General features: G+C 32.2%; 1 protein-coding gene across 1 annotated transcript in view; it reads left to right on the top strand.

The window, feature by feature from the left end:
• LOC139519895 (erythroid differentiation-related factor 1-like) overlaps window positions 1-22,213 on the top strand; it is a 495,405-nt gene that overhangs the window by 81,914 nt on the left and 391,278 nt on the right. The gene's annotated exons all lie outside the window — the stretch shown is intronic.

Genomic DNA, 22,213 nt, shown 5'->3' with positions numbered 1-22,213 from the left:
ATATGTCTTGTCCTTTTTTTTCCTTTAGGTTGTTAGGCCCAGGACTTGGCCATACCAGGTATATATGTTATTGTTAAGGTCTTTGTGTGTATGTCTTGTCCTTTTTTTGTCCTTATTTTTTTCCCTTTAGGTTGTGTGACCCAGGACTAGGCCATACCAGGTATATATGTTATTGTTAAGGTCTTTGTGTATATATCTTGTCCTTTTTTTGTTCTTATTTTTTTTCCTTTAGGTTGTGCGACCCAGGACTTGGCCATACCAGGTATATATGTTATTGTTAAAACTTTTGTGTATATGTCTCGTCCTTTTTTTTTCCTTTAGGTTGTGCGGCCCAGGACTTGGCCATACCAGGTATATATGTTATTGTTAAGGTCTTTGTGTGTATGTCTTGTCCTTTTTTTGTCCTTATTTTTTTTCCTTTAGGTTGTGCGACCCAGGACTAGGCCAGACCAGGTATATATGTTATTGTTAAGGTCTTTGTGTATATATCTTGTCCTTTTTTTGTTCTTATTTTTTTTCCTTTAGGTTGTGCGACCCAGGACTTGGCCATACCAGGTATATATGTTATTGTTAAAACTTTTGTGTATATGTCTTGTCCTTTTTTTTTCCTTTATGTTGTGCGGCCCAGGACTTGGCCATACCAGGTATATATGTTATTGTTAAGGTCTTTGTGTATATGACTTGTCCTTTTTTTGTCCTTATTTTTTTCCTTTAGGTTGTTAGGCCCAGGACTTGGCCATACCAGGTATATATGTTATTGTTAAAGTCGTTGTGTATGTCTCATGTCCTTTTTTTTCCCTATGTTTTTTTTTATTAAGGTTGTGCTACCCAGGACTTGGCCATACCAGGTATATATGTTATTGTTAAGGTCTTTGTGTATATGTCTTGTCCTTTTTTTGTCCTTATTTTTTGTCCTTTAGGTTGTGTGGCCCAGGACTTGGCCATACCAGGTATATATGTTATTGTGAAGGTCTTTGTGTGTATGTCTTGTCCTTTTTTTGTCCTTATTTTTTTCCCTTTAGGTTGTGCGGCCCAGGACTTGGCCATACCAGGTATATATGTTATTGTTAAGGTCTTTGTGTATATGTCTTGTTCTTTTTTTGTCCTTATTTTTTTTCCTTTATGTTGTGCGACCCAGGACTTGGCCATACCAGGTATATATGTTATTCTTAAGGTTTTTGTGTATATGTCTTGTCCTTTTGTTTCCTTTAGGTTGTTCGGCCCAGGACTTGGCCATACCAGGTATATATGTTATTGTCAAGGTCTTTGTGTATATGTCTTGTCCTTTTTTTGTCCTTATTTTTTTTTCCTTTAGGTTGTGCGGCCCAGGACTTGGCCATACCAGGTATATATGTTATTGTTAAGGTCTTTGTGTGTATGTCTTGTCCTTTTTTTGTCCTTATTTTTTCCCCTTTAGGTTGTGCGACCCAGGACTAGGCCATACCAGGTAGATATGTTATTGTTAAGGTCTTTGTGTATATATCTTGTCCTTTTTTTGTCCTTATTTTTTTTCCTTTAGGTTGTGCGGCCCAGGACTTGGCCATACCAGGTATATATGTTGTTGTTAAGGTCTTTGTGTATATGTCTTGTTCTTTTTTTGTCCTTATTTTTTTCCTTTAGGTTGTTAGGCCCAGGACTTGTCCATACCAGGTATATATGTTATTGTTAAAGTCGTTGTGTATGTCTCATGTCCTTTTTTTTCCCTATTTTTTTTCCCTTTAGGTTGTGTGACCCAGGACTTGGCCATACCAGGTATATATGTTATTGTTAAGGTCTTTGTGTATATGTCTTGTTCTTTTTTTGTCCTTATTTTTTTTCCTTTAGGTTGTGCGACCCAGGACTTGGCCATACCAGGTATATATGTTATTGTTAAGGTTTTTGTGTTGATGTCTTGTTCTTTTTTTTCCTTTAGGTTGTTCGGCCCAGGACTTGGCCATACCAGGTATATATGTTATTGTTAAGGTCTTTGTGTATATGTCTTGTCCTTTTTTTGTCCTTATTTTTTTTCCTTTAGGTTGTGCGGCCCAGGACTTGGCCATACCAGGTATATATGTTATTGGTAAGGTCTTTGTGTATATGTCTTGTCCTTTTTTTGTCCTTATTTTTTTTTCCTTTAGGTTGTGCAACCCTGGACTTGGCCATACCAGGTATATATGTTATTGTTAAGGTTTTTGTGTTGATGTCTTGTCCTTTTTTTTCCTTTAGGTTGTTCGGCCCAGGACTTGGCCATACCAGGTATATATGTTATTGTTAAGGTCTTTGTGTATATGTCTTGTCCTTTTTTTGTCCTTATTTTTTTTCCTTTAGGTTGTGCGGCCCAGGACTTGGCCATACCAGGTATATATGTTATTGGTAAGGTCTTTGTGTATATGTCTTGTCCTTTTTTTGTCCTTATTTTTTTTCCTTTAGGTTGTGCGACCCAGGACTTGGCCATACCAGGTATATATGTTATTGTTAAGGTTTTTGTGTTGATGTCTTGTCCTTTTTTTCCTTTAGGTTGTTCGGCCCAGGACTTGGCCATACCAGGTATATATGTTATTGTTAAGGTCTTTGTGTATATGTCTTGTCCTTTTTTTGTCCTTATTTTTTATCCTTTAGGTTGTGCAACCCTGGACTTGGCCATACCAGGTATATATGTTATTGTTAAGGTCTTTGTGTCTATGTTTTTTTTTTTTTTTGTCCTTATTTTTTTTCCTTTAGGTTGTGCGACCCAGGACTTGGCCATACCAGGTATATATGTTATTGTTAAGGTTTTTGTGTTGATGTCTTGTCCTTTTTTTCCTTTAGGTTGTTCGGCCCAGGACTTGGCCATACCAGGTATATATGTTATTGTTAAGGTCTTTGTGTATATGTCTTGTCCTTTTTTTGTCCTTATTTTTTTTCCTTTAGGTTGTTAGGCCCAAGACTTGGCCATACCAGGTATATATGTTATTGTTAAAGTCGTTGTGTATGTCTCATATCCTTTTTTTTCCCTATGTTTTTTTCCTTTAGGTTGTGTGACCCAGGACTTGGCCATACCAGGTATATATGTTATTGTTAAGGTCTTTGTGTATATGTCTTGTCCTTTTTTTGTCCTTATTTTTTTTCCTTTAGGTTGTGCGACCCAGGACTTGGCCATACCAGGTAAATATGTTATTGTTAAGGTCTTTGTGTATATGTCTTGTCCTTTTTTGTCCTTATTTTTTTTCCTTTAGGTTGTGCGACCCAGGACTTGGCCTTTTTTTTTTTTAACTCAAAACTCCTGTCCTGCCTATTTTTTTCAAATTTCATCCTAGCCCCTCCATAAAAATCTAAAGGTAGCTCCCTAAGTCAGAAAACTGAAAACTAAAAATTGTGAAAACACCAACCCAACCAAAGACCATGGATGAATTCAGGCACAGCAGAAAAGTGGTAAGTATTTATTATGTTTACTAAGTCTGTACAAATTGACAAATAAAATTGAGAATGGAAATTGGGAATGTGTCAAAGTAACAAATAAAACTGAGAATGGAAATTGGGAATGTGTCAAAGTAACAACAATTAACCCAACCAGAAAGTAGAAAGTTACAGCCGAAATCAACCAATGGGTCTTCAACAAAGCTTTTTTATTTCATTCATTTTCACATTCTTCAATATTTAAAAATGTTAAAACCTATGTGACTAGATAAAGGTGGCACATAAAATGCAGACATTTTTCAACATACAGTAAAGGTTATTCCTCTTTAATTTGTATTGTCATGTTTAACATTTGTTAAGAACTCATGTTGATAGAAGCTGTATCCTTGGATTGTAGTGTCATGTTTAACATTTGTTAAGAACTCATGTTGATAGAAGCTGTATCCTTGGATTGTATGTCATGTCTAACATTTGTTAAGAACTCATGTTGATAGAAGCTGTATCCTTGGATTGTATGTCATGTTTAACATTTGTTAAGAACTCATGTTGATAGAAGCTGTATCCTTGGATTGTATGTCATGTTTAACATTTGTTAAGAACTCATGTTGATAGAAGCTGTATCCTTGGATTGTAGTGTCATGTTTAACATTTGTTAAGAACTCATGTTGAAAGAAGCTGTATCCTTGGATTGTAGTGTCATGTTTAACATTTGTTAAGAACTCATGTTGATAGAAGCTGTATCCTTGGATTGTATGTCATGTTTAACATTTGTTATTAGAACTCATGTTGATAGAAGCTGTATCCTTGGATTGTATGTCATGTTTAACATTTGTTAAGAACTCATGTTGATAGAAGCTGTATCCTTGGATTGTATGTCATGTTTAACATTTGTTAAGAACTCATGTTGATAGAAGCTGTATCCTTGGATTGTATGTCATGTTTAACATTTGTTAAGAACTCATGTTGATAGAAGCTGTATCCTTGGATTGTATGTCATGTTTAACATTTGTTAAGAACTCATGTTGATAGAAGCTGTATCCTTGGATTGTATGTCATGTCTAACATTTGTTAAGAACTCATGTTGATAGAAGCTGTATCCTTGGATTGTATGTCATGTCTAACATTTGTTATTAGAACTCATGTTGATAGAAGCTGTATCCTTGGATTGTAGTGTCATGTTTAACATTTGTTAAGAACTCATGTTGATAGAAGCTGTATCCTTGGATTGTATGTCATGTTTAACATTTGTTAAGAACTCATGTTGATAGAAGCTGTATCCTTGGATTGTAGTGTCATGTTTAACATTTGTTAAGAACTCATGTTGATAGAAGCTGTATCCTTGGATTGTATGTCATGTTTAACATTTGTTAAGAACTCATGTTGATAGAAGCTGTATCCTTGGATTGTATGTCATGTTTAACATTTGTTATTAGAACTCATGTTGATAGAAGCTGTATCCTTGGATTGTATGTCATGTTTAACATTTGTTAAGAACTCTTGTTGATAGAAGCTGTATCCTTGGATTGTATGTCATGTTTAACATTTGTTAAGAACTCATATTGATAGAAGCTGTATCCTTGATTGTATGTCATGTTTAACATTTGTTAAGAACTCATGTTGATAGAAGCTGTATCCTTGGATTGTATGTCATGTTTAACATTTGTTAAGAACTCATGTTGATAGAAGCTGTATCCTTGGATAGTTATCATGGACATGTTCCCATCTTTTCTACAAAACAATTTTAATTATTGGAACTTCTATTGAACTATTGAAAATAATAAGTAAATAATTTCTTGAATACAACCAAAATTTGGAAATCTAACTTCACTTGAAGTTCTCTTAATTATCAACAATATAGAGAACAAAAATATTGGTTTGACCATGTAGGTTAAATTTTCGAAATTTTCCATTACCTGATGCAGACGATTCGTACACATTACACCCCTCAATTTGAGAAATCAATTTGGCTCTCCATCAGGGTATTTATACTTAATCATTTATTCTTTATCAGGGTATTTATATTAAAAATTGATATTAAAAACATGTTTTAAACAATGATGGAAAGGTTTTAAATATCCAGTGGCAATAGGTAATTTATCTCCAGTTCTGTAATCATATTTCGAAATTTTCCTTTGACCGATACAGATGATTCACACAGGTTACGACGGTCAATTTCAGATTTGACTAAGCCACACATTAGTGTATTTATATTCTTTAACATATGATGGAAAGGTTTTTAAATATCAGTCGCAATAAGATAATATCCAGTTCTGTAAAACATATCATCTAATTTTTATGCCCCACCTACGATAGTAGAGGGCATTATGTTTTCTGGTCTGTGCATCAGTCCGTCCATCCGTTCTTCCATCTGTTTGTCCATTTGTCCATCTGTTCGTCCGTTTGTCTATCTGTTCGTCAGTTCGTCCCGCTTCAGGTTAAAGTTTTTGGTCCAGATAGTTTTAGATGAAGTTGAAGTCCAATCAACTTGAAACTTAGTACACATGTTTCTCATGATATGATCTTTCTAATTTTAATGCCAAATTAAAGCTCTGACCCCAATTTCATGGTCCACTGAACAAAGAAAAAGATAGTGTGAAGCTCGATCAGGTTAAAGTTTTGGTTAAAGATTTTGGTCAAGGTAGTTTTTTTGATGAAGTTGAAGTCCAATCAACTTGAAACTTAGTATACATGTGTTCCCTATGATATGATCTGTCTAATTTTAATGCCAAATTAAAAATATTGACCCCAATTTCACTGTCCAATGAACATGTAAAATGATAGTGCGAGTGGGGCATCCATGTACTATGGACACCAAACTCTAATGGCTTGATATATGATAAAATGAAATCCAAAAACAAATATGATAAACAGCAAACAATGACTTTTTCCATCGTTTTGTGCCAACAAAGACTGATAGTTTAAAAGATATGTCAACATGTCACTTAAAGCATTAGTAAACTAAGTAAAGAAATGTTAAATTGTTTATTTACTCAGTTAATTATTCTTTTGCATTAAATATTGTTTCAATTATTTTCAAGATAGATTTTCCATGTCACAGAGCAATTCCATTGAAGATGGTTAAAGAAATCTTCAACCAAGTCAGAAATTAGTCTGCAGCTTTACCTAGAAAATAAGAGAAGCAAGTTTATTTAAGCCAAACAATTTCTATACATGTACCAGGTATATCAACAAAATTTACTATTAAAATTATAAAGATTGGAATATTACATCCAAGGGGAGACAATTTCAACCAAGATTTGTTAATTCAATAAGAGATAACTCAGTAAAATAATGAGATTTTTGTGCAGTGGAAATTCAAGTCATTATTATTTTACTTCTTTTTTTTTGGATAACATCGTTATATGTATTTTACAAACTTCAGTGTTGATATAATACTATTTTGATTATGCATTAAGAAATCAAAACAATATTTAGTAAATTTTTGTTATGTTGATAATAAAAATGGATTTGTAAAATATTTAATGTATCCATTTTATTTTATTTTTATGTTCTTTCAGTGAGATGTTTTCATGGTGTTGGCAATAAACTTGGTAGTCTTATACAGCTAATACAAAGGTATGTACCAGTTTGTTTAAAAAAAACCAAATATATAGTTGGTGAGAAGTCTACTCGCATTTATCAGTACCATTATATGAGTAAATAAGAGGATATCTTCTAACTTCATAAATAATTGCTGTGTTGCTGGATATCTAAGCTGTCTAATTAATCTATATACTCTCAACATTTATTACACCTTTATATACTAAAAATCATTTTTTTATGATGAAGCATTTAATTTATATTTTAGGTTATCTTTACAGCTTGTCTATAAGGATTGAGGCTGGATATGGCCATTGGAGCTGACCTTTATGGTGAGAATCAGTAGATTTATGAACTATTTATCTTAAATAGCATGTCAATGATGATTTTTACCACTATAATAAATAATAAGAGATGCAGTGTGATTGCCAATGCAATGAGACAATTGACACATATGACAAGGATTTTAGCAACCCCTATCACTTTACCACCTTCAACAAAGAGAAAAATCTATACTGTATTGTTAACTATGAGAGTCCACAACATAAAAAAAATGTGAAGCATTCAAAGGTAAAACTTAAAAGGCCTGATGAATGATAAATCAATTAAAAAGAAAAACATAATATTTAATGTCATGAGGCATCAAATAACTTGTTGTTCATCATATTTTGCTAATAAAGACTGTTGATTTAAAAGTTAATAATGCTACCAAATCATTTAAAAAAAATGTAAAAGAAGAGTTATGTGTTAATATATTATTCTTATTGTTATTATGTCCAGATAATTATTCTCTTGAATTAAATAGTTTTTCAATTATATAGTTTTGTCTGAGATATGTTTAAGAATCTACATTTCTTTTTCAGGTTACTTCTACTGTGGCTGCATAAAAGGTTCGTGTCGAACAAAAATACAAAATTTTTGTGTATGCACAACAACAGAATTCATGGAGAAAACGGCAACTCTGACCTAAAGGCGCAGCAGAACCAATAGCCAAATGAATTCCACTGGTAGAATCCCTCTCTTAAAACAGGAAATTTAGAATCGTAGCAGCACCATCTAAATACACAGTCTCATTTAACACACAAAAGACACCAGAAAAATCAACCAAAGATATACTGACAGAGTATACTTACAGCTCAGCAATCCTGAAGATTAAGATGACGATGTAATATGTGTGAAAACCACTGATCAAGACCGCAGAAATACAGTACAAACCACTACTGCTATTTAGTGAAAGAAGAACAAAAATACCAATCTACCAATAGTTATAAAACATACAAGGGACCAGTTCAAAGCTCAAGCCCGAAACAGTATGCAGAGATAACTCTCCGAGGATAATTAGATGACACATTAGTAACAGTATGAGGAATGTATAACATCTTCATCATTTGAAAACAGTGGACAATAACATTTTAATTTCTAAATTATTTTATTTTTAATACTTTGCAACTTTGCAACTTTATTAACATATTTTTAACTCAATACATTCAACACATAAGTAACCCATAATAATAGAGACAATAGATGGAACATTATGATGTAAAAAACTTGATACCATTTTTATAGCTTTACGATTTTACAATAGACATTTTTACATTTTGTTTTTTATGCATAATATGTTTGTCATTTTATTACACATGTTACTGTATAATATTTGTTTCATATCTTTTTTTCATTTCGTCCCTTTATTTGTAAGTAAACAAACTAGCATCTTTTCTTATATTAATTTAATATAATTTTATCAAATTATTTCTCACAATATCTTTTTATTGTTGCTTTAAATCAAGCACCAATTGCTTTAATTTGTTTTAAATTATTCCACATTTAGTAACTGTTCCGTGAAAAGTAATAATTAGATAAAACTTTTAATAAAACTAGACTTCAATGTTCTTTAAACTCTGGAAATCTCAAGCAGGTAGATGTAAATTACGAAAAAATTACGGACATATAAATTACAATGTCAAATAACATATTAAAAGTACCTAATTGTCTACAGAATATAATCCTTTTCCTTCTCAAATCACAGTATAATCGTACTATTTAAAACACAAATTACGCAGAATGTAATATAATTTTTAGTTCCAAAATTTTCCTGCCACTTCCAACTAATTGGAACTGAAGCGCCTTTTGAGATCATATGACATGATCAGGGAAAAGTATAACTTAGTATTTGCGTTTCTCCCTAATAAGGACAAAGAGTTATGCCACTTTCCATGGCCTAGTTTGCCAAAAAATGATTTTTAATGAAAATTAGCATATACCATCAAGCTTCAGTTTCCACAGAACTTCCTTGAAATTTTATCTCTGTACCATTTATTATATCTCTATGTTTGGCATCATGTCCACATTAATTAATATCACTTCCCCTAATACAATATCAGAACCTTTAACATATTTATTGAGTCTTTTATCTTTTGATCAGTTTAATAGCAGTATTATTTTTTCAAAGACAATTTGAATTATTCTAATCATATTCATTCATTTTGTTTCACATAAACTCTTATTAAATCATCAGCAAGTACTGCTACAATCCACTATTCAACCATATTTTATGTATACAAACCATGATTTTGTTAAACTAAAAACTTAACTTAATGAGCCATCAATACATGTCTAATCTATAAAAGTATTCAAATGTAACTTGAAAAGTTGTACTAAAGGGACGAAACTCACAAGGCCATACCGACACATTAAATTGATTTTTTTCATTAGAATATTTTGTTTATTATAAATGAAATCTATGTTTATCAAATATTCAAAATTATCTCTAAAACAACTTTTCACAATTTAGACTTAGTCAACCTGGCCTTGGGGGTATAGGCAGTACTTAACTTTTCAAAAATAGCGATCAAATTTTTATTTGAGCAGTCACCAGAAAGTAATTCTCTTGATTTCAACTAATTGAGTTTCATTTTTTTGTTGTTAATAATATTGCTGTGTGAAACACCTACTGATGAGTCCTAAATTCACACATCCATATTACAATACTTTGTTATCAATTTCTATTCATTCTAGATTTTGATCTTTTACAACCTTACTTCCACCCATATAATTAACATTTTGCAATTATTTTCACCTGAAGAATGCATAATGAAACAGTACCTATAGTCTGACCTATAGTTTAATGAATGCCATTAAACACGTATTATATCAATAACTGCATTAAACAGTTTCTAATCATTTTTCATTCAAAACCACATTTTTTATAAACCCGTCTCATACAAATCAAATGAGAAAACTTATTAAACAGCCTAATTAAAGTTCAATTTTTTTATTCAAAGCATAAAGACAAGCTCAAAGGGCAACATATTTACGTACACGTCTTTAGAGTATTGGGTTTTGGACACAGGTTTCTAACTTTTCCCAACTCCCAGTTTAGTTTTAAAGAAGTTAATTTGACTGCTGTCAATATGGTTTTAGCTGGCTGTTCCTGGCCAGCAGGATTGTAGATATCATAGAGTCTATTTGGTAAAAGTTCTAAATATAGCACACAAGCAAATTTTCATCAATTTTGATTTTCATTATTTCCTTTATTTATAAAATAATCATGAATAAATATATATTTTATTATTGTCACAATTTGTTTCCATTTTTAGGAGAAAAAAATAATTTGTTTTTGATTCTGAGAAAAAAAAATTGTTTGTTTCACCCTCAGCTGCCAATATGTAATGCTAAAATTGAAAGAAAAAAATTGTTTTCGACTTGTCCAGAAAAAAACCCATAGCCCCCCCCCCCCCAGAAAATCAAATGGTTGCTGCCTAAATACATGTCTCTGCTAGTCATAAATTTGACTTATGAGACACTTATTTATATTTTATATATGCTTATGATTTGTTTTCATGTTTATTTAATAAATGGTATTTTCCTGCAGTTCTATTAGTAAAGCAGGAAATATTGTATTGTTGTTACATTTTCATAAATATTCATATTAAGGCATGACAAATTATACTTATACCAATCAGGATGTCGAATTTTGTGTTACCATATAATGTTGTTTTTTCTATCGCTTCACTTTCTTACGCCATTGTTCAACATAGTGATTATATACAAGGGCCTTTTTATAATTGCTGATTGCAATTAAAGTTGCTTTTCTAATTTTCTATTTATTTACCTTTTTGCTAATTAAAGGTGTGGTCCGACACTTTTATCCTGAGATAAGGCTCGGATATAGGTTTCCTTTCATATTCATGTAAATATAAATGATGATATTGTTGGTTTTCTTGGATGGCCTTGGCTATTTATGAAGGGTAAAAATTCAGAAAAATAAGCAAAAACACTATTGATACATTGATATATAATACATTGTATATGTTTGATATTTGTAAAATGTACGTGTACTGCTGGAAATTATTTATGATATAAATTAAATATGGCATCTATCTCATTTACATTTACATTTGGGTTTTAGTTTTATTTTAGTCATGGAATATAGGTAATACTCATTAAAACCAGTGTGTCCTCACAAGCTGTCCAAATTATCAGAATTATATACACTTATGTGCAGCATAAGTGACTTTATGGTACAATGAAAGATTGTAATTTTTAATTGTATCCAGTCTTGTGTTATGTTTTGTAAATTTTAGAAATATGTAGAAAATAGTTTTTGTACATATGTGTTTATCTAAGTTAAAACTCATTGGAATTTTGTAATTGATAAGGTGGAACTACTTCAAGCACATGTTTTAATATCGAGCCTATTGTCCAAATAGTTGCCGAAGGAAGAACACCTACAGAAATTTGGTGACATTTAATTTAAAAAAAAACTTGAAAAGAGGTTGGTTTATTGTTGAAGTAAAGGTGATAACAAGAGCAGTATCTGCTCCAAAAAGTTGAGGTCACTCAGTTACACTATTATTAACAAATTTCTAGTCAAGGGGAGATAACTCTAAATTGATTGACTTTTCAAAAAATTCAATTTCAATAATTGATGACATTAATTTTGTCATTTCATTTATTACATAATATGCTCATTGGTTCTGACTGTAATGAAAGTATTGTATATTTAAATTCACAATTGGTACTTATAATTGTAGTGTATGTAAATTTTGTACATGTATCTTTTGATATGATTGATTTTGACACATAAACTGTCACATCTGTGACCTGCATCATCATAACATGTGTTAGTTTTTATTTTGATTTAGCGGACCATAAAAATATATATTGTTTGATTTGTTTAAGCCTAAATATTTTAGGGGTAGAAGTTATAGTAAATAGATATAAGAAGATGTGGTATGAGTGCCAATGAGACAACTCTCCATCCAAGTCAAAATTTGTAAATGTAAACCATTATTGTACAGCTTTCAGCATAGAGCCTTGGCTCTCATTCGACAGCAACTATAAAGGGCCCCAACAATGGCCACTGTAATATAATTCAAACAGGAAAACCAATGGTATAATCTATTTAAAAAACAAGAAATGAGAAACACTTATGAATCACATCAGGTTCCTGAATATGGACAGGTGAAAACAAATGCAGCAGGTTTAAATGTTAAATTGGCGCTTAATAATACAGGTCAAGTAAAATTTGTTTTTTACAATAATTGTTCAAGAGTTGTAGGCTTGCTTTTGAACATGGTATTTCATATATTTCTGGACGATAGTTATAGTCCTACTAGACCCAATCCTTTGAAATTGTACTGTGGATCATTGAATGCAGTTTAAGGTCTATTTTTGATGTTTTTTGTAGAGCCTGTTACTTCTATCGCAGCAAGCTCGACATCATAGTGATCTGGCAGCTGTGTTAGTTAACTTATTAAAAGCTTTATATTTTAGACGCAGGTTGACCTTGATGCTAATCATACTAAATAGATGTCTTATGTTAGGAAGTTTCCATCTGTCACATGTCCATTGTCCTTGACCTCTTTTACATGGTTCAGTGACTACTTGCATAAAAAGTTAAGTTTTTTGTAATGTTATTTTGTCTCTTATTATGAGAAATATGATAACTATCTTTGATATGTGCGTACCTTGCAAGGTATCATGCCTGTCAAAGTTTTTTCGCTTGACCCTGACCTCACTTCATGGGTCAGTGAACACTTAGGTTTAGTTTTGGTGGTCAAGTCCATATCTCAGATACTATAAGCAAAAGGTCTAGTATATTTGGTGTATGAAAGGATTGTACGGTGTACATGTCCAACTGGCAGATGTAATCTGTTTTGACCTCATTTTCTTGGTTCAGTGCATATGGTTATTGTTAAATTTTTGTGTTTTGGTCTGTTTTTCTTAATGATGCAATTATTATAGTGACTAAGGTCTATAATGTTTGGTGTATGGAATGATTGTAAGGTGTACATGTCTAACTGACTGGCAGGTGTCATTTGATCTTGACCTCATTTTCATGGTTCAGTGGTCAAATTTAAGTTTTGGAGTTTTGGACTTTTTTACTATAATACTACTCATATGCAATAGGTCAACTATATATGGTGTATGGAAATATTTTATGATGTACATGTTAGTATCACAGGTTTTATTTGACCTTGACCTCATTTTCATGGCTCATTGCTCAGTGTTAAGTTTTTGTGTTTTGGTCTGTTTTTTCTAACTACGGGTATAAGAAATAGGTAAAATATATTTGTAACATGGAAGTAATGTAAGCTGTACATGTCTGCTTGGCATGGTTCATCTGACCTTGACTTCATTTTCATGGTTCATTGGTCAATTTTCAGTCTTCTTGGTTAAGTCTCAGACTTGTATTGCCACATTTTTATGATCATTCAATTAAATCCATATTAAAGGATATCCAGTACAGAAATTGCTAACAAAAGCACATGAGTCTCACATGTGAAGCACATGAGATGCACATAAGAATTGTATGCAAATCAGATTGCTCACATGATCAAGTCCAGATTTCAGAAAGTCTTGATTTGCAGTTTTCTATTTTGTAGAAGAATATATAAGTATTCAAGTAACAGGCTGTTTATAAGTGTTTGATCTGAAAATGTATAAATAGTTGTCAAAGGCTCATCAGTGACACTCATATCAAAATTTTTTATGAAGCCAAAATAGTTCAAAGTTGAAGAGCATTGAGGATCCAAAATTCCAATAAGTTGCGCCAAATACGGCTAAGGTAATCTATGCCTGGGATTAGAAAATCCTTAGCTTTTAAAAAAAAATTCAAAACTTGGTAAACAGGAAATTCAAAAAATGACCACATAAAACAGTATAGCATGATCACATGAAACTAAATTTCAGGAAACTCTTATTCTTAGTCTCTGCTATAATGAAAAGGAAGGATTGACAAAAACTTGGACGGACAGAAGGATTGACAAAAACATGGACGGACAGAAGGATTGAAAGCCAGAAGGAAAGAATGACAGACAGACAGACATAAACCTAAACTTATTCCCTCCTTTGCAGTAGGGATATACAAATCAATTCACTAACTAATTTGTTTGTTGCACTCATATTCAGTAGCTGTGAGAAAACATATATATACAATATCTCATGTGTAGACTTTATTTATTAATACAATGATAAGTAACAATATAAAACAAAATAACTAAAAAAATTGTCCTGTACATATCACAGACAATAGAAATAAATAGACGGACATAAGATGTAATAACAAAGGACACGATGTGTCAAGAAATGTCCCTTGATACCCTTAAATATTAAAACTTTTTAGTTTTGAGAGAACATGGTGCATTAAATATTTAATTAACTGTTACCCTCAAAATTTGGCATTTTCCAAAATTCTTTTTTTTTTGTATCAGGAATTTCAATTACTTTTCAAAACAAAGAGATAAGTTAATCTAAGAAATATATATAAATTAGAGAGTGGTGTGTTTAAAATAAATCACTGGTTTGTGGAATGATATACATAATACAACAGTTAAAAGTTGATATCAAAATCATGTTTTTTGTGTGGTATGAAAAAAAAACCACATTTTCAGCATTTAACTAACAAATGAAAATACTCAAGAGTCCTAAGAAATATTGCATTTTGTCTAACGTTTACAAAGCCAACTTTTGAAATTTATTTATAAAAGGGGCTAAATTGCTCCTTAAAATACCTTATTCCTTCTTTGAAATAAGAATGAAAAATTTCTGCAACACAATTTTACACTTACTTTGTAGTATATGTAGACTAGTTTAAACTTTCAAAGAAACAGAAATACAATTTGTCATTTTTCTGTCAGTGCTATAAAAAATATGTATAAATGTTTATCCATCCCATGCGTGTCCTGTATTTTGATTAATTTTGTCTGTCAAACTTTCTATTTCTCTACTTTATTGAATCACTAGAGAAAACCGGGTTTATTTATACTTGTATAAAATTAAAAGGATGCAAAATAAAACAATATTCCTGAGCAATATAAATATTTTTCTTAAAAAAATAATCTAGAAGTATTGTAATGATGGGTGCATTTACCAGTGAATCAAATTATGATCTTCAGAAAAAAAAAATAATGCCATGCAACTTAAACATGTCATGATGAAAAAACATTTGCATTGTATATAAAACAATAGGATACAATATGCCATTTGCAAACAGAGATTGGTTACAGTATGTTTATATTTCGGGGGCCTTTTAAAGCTGACTATGTGGTATGGGCTTTGCTCATTGTTGAAGGCCGTACGCAAGCAAAAAGTCGTGGTAAATTGAACAACATCAAACAGGTCCAACAGGCCGTTGATTCTGTGGTATATCAAGGAACTGTTCTGGGTCAGGTGTTATTTAGTAAATGATATAAGTGATACTTTGGAAAAACGTATGTACAGCCAGTAGAAACATCCAAACGATCAGATGCGTAGTGTGAAATAAAGTATCATTCTGTCATAAAAAAAGAACAGAGCAGAATGAATTTTCAGTTGTCTTGACATAGCACCAAAATCATAAAAGACTACCAATATAAATAAAAGTAGCTTTCAAATTTCAATATTGCTTTTGTGTGAATGAATATGAATACATGTCTATGTTAACAGGTGTCACCTGAGAAGCTAGATCTTTTTCCCTTCTGGAGCAGCTGAGATCACCCCAAGTTTTTGGTGGGGCTAATATGTTGCTCAGCCTTTAGTTTATATATTGTGTTTTCAATTTGTGTGCAATTGTTGGTCTGTTTGTCTTTTGGTCTTTTTGGACATTTTTCTTTTTTATTCATGGCTTTGACGGTTTGTTTTCGACTTCTGGGTTTTAATAACCCTTTGGTAATTTTCGCCTATCTTTGTATGTTTTCTACTATAGTAAAACAGCACACTGAATGAGTTACACTATTTTCAATTGTAATATTATGAAACAAAATTCACGGCTGCTTGAGAGGAATTGAATTTTCAGAGGAGACACAGACCAGAAAACAAAATGCCCCCTTACTATCTTAGGTGGGGCATAAAAATGGAATCTATGGACTCAATACATTAGAAGTATGACTTTTGAGGGCCAGAAGAAATAAGCCATATGTCTAAAAATTATTTATACCAGATGCTTCGCAGGGCGTAGCTTTATACGACCGCAGAGGTTGAACCCTGAACAGTTGGGGCAAGTATGGACACAACATTCAAGCTGGATTCAGCTCTAAATTTGGATTGTGATTAAATAGTTGACACAGCATAGGTTTCTGACACAGAATGAATGTTTATTAATGAACTTAAAATTTTTGTTTTCTCTTAGAGCAATTCACTATGCTGTTGAATATTAATCCTCTCAAAAAAATGTTTGAAGAAATTTTCTTTTTTATTTATGAAATTTCAAATGAGAAAAATTGAACCCAATTTTTTTAGTCACATTCCCCTTTCCCTTATTCCAAAACTAATCTCAATTAAAATTTCTAATGGAGTTTGCAACAATAACTACTCATTTAAATACATCATAAAATATTAAGATGTAAAAAAAACTGCTTGTTATCACTGAATGGTAAAGATTATTTTAATTTATCAGTTGGTAGTAAAAAGTGAATATACATTGAATATTGTATATAACAAAGATTTAAGTTGATTCTGGACAAAGAAAGATAACTCCAATTAAAAAAAATCTTGCTATTGCACAATATTTTGCAATTAGATATTTCTTGCTTACTATTCTGGACAAAGAAAGATAACTCTAATTAAAAAAAAATTTGCTATTTCACAATATTGTGCAATTAGATATTTCTTGCCATTGCGCAATACTGTGCAATTGAAAAGACTTGCTATTGCACAATACTTAATATAATAATTTTGGATCCTGATTTGGACCAACTTGAAAACTGGGCCCATAATAAAAAAATCTAAGTACATTTTTGGATTCAGCATTTCAAAGAACCCCAAGATTTCAATTTTTGTTAAAATCAGACTAAGTTTAATTTTGGACCCTTTGGACTTTAGTGTAGACCAATTTGAAAACAGGACCAAAAATGAAGAATCTACATACACAGTTAGATTTGGTATATCAAAGAACCCCATTTATTCAATTTTTGATGAAATCAAACAAAGTTTAATTTTGGACCCGATTTGGACCAACTTGAAAACTGGGCCAATAATCAAGAATCTAAGTACATTTTTAGATTCAGCATATCAAAGAACCTAACTGATTCATTTTTTGTCAAAATCAAACTAAGTTTAATTTTGGACCCTTTGGACCTTAATGTAGACCAATTTGAAAACCGGACCAAAGGTTAAGAATCTACATACACAGTCATGACAGTTAGATTCAGCATATCAAAGAACCCCAATTATTCAATTTTGATGAAATCAAACAAAGTTTAATTTTGGACCCTTTGGGCCCCTTATTCTGTTGGGACCAAAACTCCCAAAATCAATACCAACCTTCCTTTTATGGTCATAAACCTTGTGTTTAAATTTCATAGATTTCTATTTACTTATACTAACGTTATGGTGCGAAAACCAAGAAAAATGCTTATTTGGGTCCCTTTTTGGCCCCTAATTCCTAAACTGTTGGGACCTAAACTCCCAAAATCAATACCAACCTTCCTTTTGTAGTCATTAACATTGTGTTTAAATTTCATTGATTTCTATTTACTTAAACTAAAGTTATTGTGCGAAAACCAAGAATAATGCTTATTTGGGCCCTTTTTTGGCCCCTAATTCCTAAACTGTTGAAACCAAAACTCCCAAAATCAATCCCAACCGTTCTTTTGTGGTCATAAACCTTGTGTCAAAATTTCATAGATTTCTATTAACTTAAACTAAAGTTATAGTGCGAAAACCAAGAAAATGCTTATTTGGGCCCTTTTTGGCCCCTAATTCCTAAAATGTTGGGACCAAAACTCCCAAAATCAATACCAACCTTCCTTTTGTGGTCATAAACCTTGTGTTAAAATTTCATAGATTTCCATTCACTTTTACTAAAGTTAGAGTGCGAAAACTAAAAGTATTCGGATGCAGGACGACGACGACGACAACGACGCCGACGCCAACGTGATAGCAATATACGACGAAAAAATTTTCAAATTTTGCGGTCGTATAAAAACGAATCAGCAGCTATCATATTATTATTCATCAATTTTTCAACAACGATCAATACCAGCTTGATACCTACTAGTATCACAAACACGCATTCTCTGCAAGATGCTCTCAACCTAATGCGTAACACTCTCTGGATTATTATAATATCATAAATGATTTTCGTAGTATCGCAGTTGCAACTATGTGAGCAGGCTGTCATCAAAGATTGCACAAAAAAACATTGATAAGAACACGTTACAGATATGTTTGTTATATTTTATAGAAAAAGCATATATATAAACTACTGAAATCGAAATTAAACAGAAACAGGAAACCAGGTGAAACACAATGATGGATTGACATAGAATGAAATTCAAAACAGTGTGGCTGTGGCCATTGATTGACACATTAAATTCATCCATTGACTGGGACAATTTAGGTGAATGTTTGTATGTAACGACCACTGCTCACTATGTACTTTTTAAAGCCACTTAAACTATGGGGTCACCAAAGGTTCTCAACACCTCAATAAAGTAATTCGAAAAATTAATCAGAAATAACAAGATGTTTTGATTAAAATCAATTATATAAATCAAAACATAAAGGTTATTCCTGATTATTTTTTCGAATTATTTTATAATTAAAGGCGTTAAGAAACCTTTGGTGACCCCACAGTTTAAATGTCTATCGTAGGTACGTCGTGAACAGTGGTCGTTACAGACAAATGTTCACGTAAATTGTCCCAGTTAATGGATGAATTTAATGTGTCACTCAGTGGCCACAGCCAAACTGTTTTGAATTTCATTCTAATCCTATGCTTCCGTAAGCAAAGAGTCGTGGTATACTCGACATCATCAACCAGGTTCACCAAGCTGTTGATTCTGTGGTTTCCAAGGAATTGTTCTTGGTCCAGGGATATATAGAAAATGATATCAGTGATATCTTGGATAATCAGGTGTTTGGCTAGTAGAAATACCCAGACGATCAGATGCGAAGCGTAAAATAAAGTCATTTCCGTCATAAAAAGAACAGAGAAGAATAAGTTCTCAGTTGCCTTGACATAGCACCAATAAATATAAAAGTGACTTTCAAATTTCAACATTCTTTAATTGTGAATGAATATATAAAATTCATGTTTATCATGGTGTTAACAGGTAACACATGTGAAGTTGGATCTGTTCACCCTTACGGGCGGCAACTAAGATAAAACCCAGTTTTTTGGGGTGGGGTTCGTGTTTATATGTTGTTAATATATATGTTGTTTTATGTAGACCTACTATTGTTTGTCTGTTAGTCTTTTTGGTCTTTTTTTTTCTTTTTTTCAGTCATGGCATTGTCGGTTTATATTTTGACTTCTGAGAATGTCCCTTTGGTATCTTTCGCCTTTCTTTTAATGTTTTCAACTATAGTAAAATAGCATACTGAATGAGTGACACTATTTTCAATTGTAATATTATGAAATAAAATCATCACGGTTTCTTGTGGAGATTGAATTTTCAGAGAAGAATTAAACGGCATGATATTCAAATCACGATTAACTTGGTGAGGAGGCACCACTGTTCAAATTTTATATTCATGTAAGCTAATAATTTTCCGCCACTTGTTTCACGTCAATTCGTATTTCATGATTTTAAATTCTAGACTATGTATAATGCTTTTCGGACGTTAATACCAAACAGCTTTCTTCAGTATGTAATCGGATGAGAAAGATGTTGTAAAGTGAGTTATTTTGTAAATTTTTTCATAAAAATAAAGTATTTAAAGTTATTATTCTAGTTCATGGGTTTCCGCTTATCGGTTGTCCATACGTCATATTAGCTAATTCTTACGTTTTCTTTCAATTATACATAAAAAGATACAATAAATATCACAAGTGCAGAACAACGCAACAAGATGTATCACATAGCTTATCTTTATTCATGACAATTATAAAAAGACACAAAGAAAAAACGATGAAAAGCATTTTCCAAAAAATTATTACTGCCGATAACTTTTCTATAGAATCGAGGCCAATGTTCGTCTATTTAAGCCGTATGTAATTTGTTTTTTGTGTTGTTGGTTAACAATATCATAGACATTGATCCAACATTTTTTTAATAAGAAAAGTCGAACAGACTGTCAACATACTGGGTCATACTGGATCGCAAGAACAACGTATGCAAGACCTTATCAAATATTTCAAAAGCAAAGTCTCATTTAATATAGTATTACATGTGTAATACTATATAAAACATTCCTATCTAGATAAAACAGCCAAAAAAAAAAAGAGGTTAATTTTCTATGTTTCTGTTTTCTGTTTAGCAACACCCCAGTGGGGGGACTTAGTTTAACATAGGACCCAATGGGAAATACATACAAATGTCTTCTTTTAGAGAACCACTAAATGGAATGAAACCAAACATAGAATGAATGTTCCTTATGAGATGCTGACCAAGTGTTGTTACTTTGTGGCTGATCCATCATCCAAGATGACCGCCAGCAGGGGGCTTAGTTTAACATAGGACCCTATGGGAAATACATACAAATTTCATCTTTTAGAGAACCACTGAATTGAATGAAACCAAACATAGCATAAATGTTCCTTTCCTAATGAGGTGCTGGCCATGTGTTGTTACTTTGTAGCCAAATTTCATCTTTTTTTATATGATTCAAAAACCCAGGTAGAGTCAGGTGAGCGTTAGGGGCTTCTTGAGAGCCTCTAGTTATGAATATCACGGAATGGTTCAAATTGTCCTAAACGTTTGTACATTCCTGAGAAGGAAAGTTCTCACTGGCGGATCTAGAAATTTTCATAAGTGGGGCCCCCTGACTGCCTAAAGGGGGGCCTGCTCCAGTCATGCTTCAGTGATTCCCTATATAAGCAACCAAATTTTTTCCCGAAAAGGGGGGCTAGGCCTCCCCCCCCCTTAATCCGACTCTGGTTCTAGTGGCATGTATGTGTTGATTATCATGCTTATAAGCACAAATGGCTGATTGGTTTTTATACCCCCATCTGGGACGTATTATGGTATACGTCGTCCGTCCGTATGTCCTGCTTCAGGTTAAAGTTTTTGGTCAAGGTAGATTTTGATGAAGTTGAAGTCCAATCAACTTGAAACTTAGTACAAATGTTCCCTATGATATGATTTTTCAAATTTTAATACCAAATTAGTGTGTTTACCCCATTTTCACGGTCCACTGAACAAAAATGATAGTGTGGATCTGTGTACTAGGGACACATTCTTGTTTTACTGTGAAAGTACTTTTATTCGTGGGGAACCAAAATTTCATCCAAGAGTTTAAGTGTCTAATGAAATAAAACAACTGCTGTCCAAATCTAGAAGTGGAAAGATCCCCACGTAGGTTTGACTACGGATATGATCTAGAGATATATTGCCAAATCTGAGAATACTATTATAGTAGTTGCATGGCAAACACACTATGTACTACAACTGCAGGCAGGATTATACTCATTTAATCTTTAAAAACTCTAAACTGCAGGATTATACTCATTTAATCTTAAAAAACTCTAAACTGTACAACTTTTAATCTTCTAATTATCATCAAAAAAATATTTTTGATCGATGAAAGTCAGATTTCTGATATTTATATGCTATGATAAAGTGTACATCTTCTATCCTCAAAATTCCTGTACGTATATAAAATAATAATTTCATACTGGGCTTGCTTTTGAAAAAAATTATTTTTACAATTCAAGACACATTTATAGCATTTGTTTATATAGCTGTTTTCTTTAGGTGACATGTTAATGGCCTAATTAAACCTTTGATGGTCTTTAATCATGTTAATCTGTTGATCACTCTATCTCAGGTTAATTAGTGTGCTCACTACGATTAACACATTTACACAGGTCTATGTTTACTTTGCCATTTCTTTCAATCCAAACAATTTGTAACCTTCCCTTCTAAAGGCTTCA

Source organism: Mytilus edulis, chromosome 4 (genome assembly GCF_963676685.1).
Source record: "Mytilus edulis chromosome 4, xbMytEdul2.2, whole genome shotgun sequence".
NCBI lineage: Eukaryota > Metazoa > Mollusca > Bivalvia > Mytilida > Mytilidae > Mytilus > Mytilus edulis.
This window is presented reverse-complemented; position numbering and strand designations above follow the sequence as displayed.